We start from the raw sequence: 3,570 nt of genomic DNA on the forward strand, positions 1-3,570 counted from the left end.
CTAACCCAACAATACAACTATTTCCACCACTGGGCTTACTGCAGTCACTACTTCAACCTTTACTGAACTACCATGAAAAATACTTTTAGACAGCTGAAGCAAGCATACTTTTTAAAAATTATCCTTTCTTATGGACGAGGGATTTGGCAGTGCGGTCATTGAGATTTCATACTTCTTGTTGGAGGCGCAGGGGGATTAGCTCAAATGGTAGAGTGCTCGCTTAGCATGTGAGAGGTAGTGGGATCGATGCCTGCATCCTCCAACTATTTAGTTTGGTTCAATCAGCACACATTGTTGTTGTAGCTCTGGATACTAACCCAACAATACAACTATTTCCACCACTGGGCTTACTGCAGTCACTACTTCAACCTTTACTGAACTACCATGAAAAATACTTTTAGACAGCTGAAGCAAGCATACTTTTAAAAAAGTATCCTTTCTTATGGACGAGGGATTTGGCAGTGCGGTCATTGAGATTTCATACTTCTGATTGGAGCTGCAGGGGGATTAGCTCAAATGGTAGAGCGCTCGCTTAGCATGCGAGAGGTAGCGGGATCGATGCCCGCATCCTCCAAATATTTAGTTTGGTTCAATCAGCACACATTGTTGTTGTAGCTCTGGATACTAACCCAACAATACAACTATTTCCACCACTGGGCTTACTGCAGTCACTACTTCAACCTTTACTGAACTACCATGAAAAATACTTTTAGACAGCTGAAGCAAGCATACTTTTAAAAAAGTATCCTTTCTTATGGACGAGGGATTTGGCAGTGCGGTCATTGAGATTTCATACTTCTTGTTGGAGGCACAGGGGGATTAGCTCAAATGGTAGAGCACTCGCTTAGCATGACAGAGGTAGCAGAATCGATGCCTGCATCCTCCAACTATTTAGTTTGGTTCAATCATTGTTGTTGTAGCTCTGGATACTAACCCAACAATACAACTATTTCCACCACTGGGCTTACTGCAGTCACTACTTCAACCTTTACTGAACTACCATGAAAAATACTTTTAGACAGCTGAAGCAAGCATATTTTTAAAAAGTATCCTTTCTTATGGGACGAGGGATTTGGCAGTGCGGTCATTGAGATTTCATACTTCTTGTTGAAGTAACAGGGGGGTTAGCTCAAATGGTAGAGCGCTCGTTTAGCATGCGAGAGGTAGCGGTATCGATGCCTGCATCCTCCAACTATTTAGTTTGGTTCAATCAGCACACATTGTTGTTGTAGCTCTGGATACTAACCCAACAATACAACTATTTCCACCACTGGGCTTACTGCAGTCACTACTTCAACCTTTACTGAACTACCATGAAAAATATTTTTAGACAGCTGAAGCAAGCATACTTTTTAAAAAGTATCCTTTCTTATGGACGAGGGATTTGGCAGTGCGGTCATTGAGATTTCATACTTCTTGTTGGAGGCGCAGGGGGATTAGCTCAAATGGTAGAGCGCTCGCTTAGCATGTGAGAGGTAGCGGGATTGATGCCTGCATCCTCCAACTATTTAGTTTGGTTCAATCAGCACACATTGTTGTTGTAGCTCTGGATACTAACCCAACAATACAACTATTTCCACCACTGGGCTTACTGCAGTCACTACTTCAACCTTTACTGAACTACCATGAAAAAACTTTTAGACAGCTGAAGCAAGCATACTTTTTTTAAAAAGTATCCTTTCTTATGGACGAGGGATTTGGCAGTGCGGTCATTGAGATTTCATACTTCTTGTTGAAGGAACAGGGGGATTAGCTCAAAAGGTAGAGCGCTCGCTTAGCATGTGAGCGGGAGCGGGATTGATGCCTACATCCTCCAACTGTTTAGTTTGGTTCAATCAGCACACATTGTTGTTGTAGCTCTGGATACTAACCCAACAGTACAACTATTTCCACCACTGGGCTTACTTCAGTCACTACTTCAACCTTTACTGAAGTACCATGAAAAATACTTTTAGACAGCTGAAGCAAGCATACTTTTAAAAATTATCCTTTCTTATGGACGAGGGATTTGGCAGTGCGGTCATTGAGATTTCATACTTCTTGTTGGAGGCACAGGGGGATTAGCTCAAATGGTAGAGTGCTCACTTAGCATGTGAGAGGTAGTGGGATTGATGCCTGCATCCTCCAACTATTTAGTTTGGTTCAATCAGCACACGTTGTTGTAGCTCTGGATACTAACCCAACAATACAACTATTTCCACCACTGGGCTTTCTGCAGTCACTACTTCAACCTTTACTGAACTACCATGAAAAATACTTTTAGACAGCTGAAGCAAGCATACTTTTAAAAAGATATCCTTTCTTATGGACGAGCGATTTGGCAGTGCGGTCATTGAGATTTCATACTTCTTGTTGGAGGCGCAGGGGGATTAGCTCAAATGTCAGAGCACTCGCTTAGCATGTGAGAGGTAGCGGGATCGATGCCTGCATCCTCCAACTATTTAGAGGGATTTGGCAGTGCGGTCATTGAGATTTCATACTTCTTGTTGGAGGTGCAGGGGGATTAGCTCAAATGGTAGAGTGCTTGTTTAGCATGCTAGGGGATCTATGACTGCGTCCTCCAAATATTTAGTTTGGTTCAATCAGCACACATTGTTGTTGTAGCTCTGGATACTAACCCAACAATACAACTATTTCCACCACTGGGCTTACTGCAGTCACTACTTCAACCTTTACTGAACTACCATGAAAAATACTTTTAGACAGCTGAAGCAAGCATACTTTAAAAAAAGTATCCTTTCTTATGGACGAGGGATTTGGCAGTGCGGTCATTGAGATTTCATACTTCTTGTTGGAGGCGCAGGGGATTAGCTCAAATGGTAGAGCGCTTGCTTAGCATGTGAGAGGTAGTGGGATCGATGCCTGCATCCTCCAACTATTTAGTTTGGTTCAATCAGCACACATTGTTGTTGTAGCTCTGGATACTAACCCAACAATACAACTATTTCCACCACTGGGCTTACTGCAGTCACTACTTCAACCTTTACTGAACTACCATGAAAAATACTTTTAGACAGCTGAAGCAAGCATACTTTTAAAAAAGTATCCTTTCTTATGGACGAGGGATTTGGCAGTGCAGTCATTGAGATTTCATACTTCTTGTTGGAGGAACAGGGGGATTAGCTCAAATGGTAGAGTGCTCGCTTAGCATGTGAGAGGTAGCGGGATCGATGCCTGCATCCTCCAACTATTTAGTTTGGTTCAATCAGCACACATTGTTGTTGTAGCTCTGGATACTAACCCAACAATACAACTATTTCCACCACTGGGCTTACTGCAGTCACTACTTCAACCTTTACTGAACTACCATGAAAAATACTTTTAGACAGCTGAAGCAAGCATACTTTTTAAAAATTATCCTTTCTTATGGACGAGGGATTTGGCAGTGCGGTCATTGAGATTTCATACTTCTTGTTGGAGGCACAGGGGGATTAGCTCAAATGGTAGAGTGCTCACTTAGCATGTGAGAGGTAGCGGGATCGATGCCTGCATCCTCCAACTATTTAGTTTGGTTCAATCAGCACACATTGTTGTTGTAGCTCTGGATACTAACCCAACAATACAACTATT

At 42.4% G+C, this 3,570-nt stretch overlaps 1 non-coding gene across 1 annotated transcript; it reads left to right on the forward strand.

The window, feature by feature from the left end:
- The first annotated feature begins 501 nt into the window (after positions 1-501).
- trnaa-agc lies at positions 502-574 on the forward strand. The gene has a single exon. It is a non-coding gene; the product is annotated as a tRNA-Ala (tRNA).
- The last annotated feature ends 2,996 nt before the right edge of the window (positions 575-3,570 follow it).

Source organism: Oncorhynchus gorbuscha, unplaced genomic scaffold (assembly GCF_021184085.1).
Source record: "Oncorhynchus gorbuscha isolate QuinsamMale2020 ecotype Even-year unplaced genomic scaffold, OgorEven_v1.0 Un_scaffold_1568, whole genome shotgun sequence".
Lineage (NCBI taxonomy): Eukaryota > Metazoa > Chordata > Actinopteri > Salmoniformes > Salmonidae > Oncorhynchus > Oncorhynchus gorbuscha.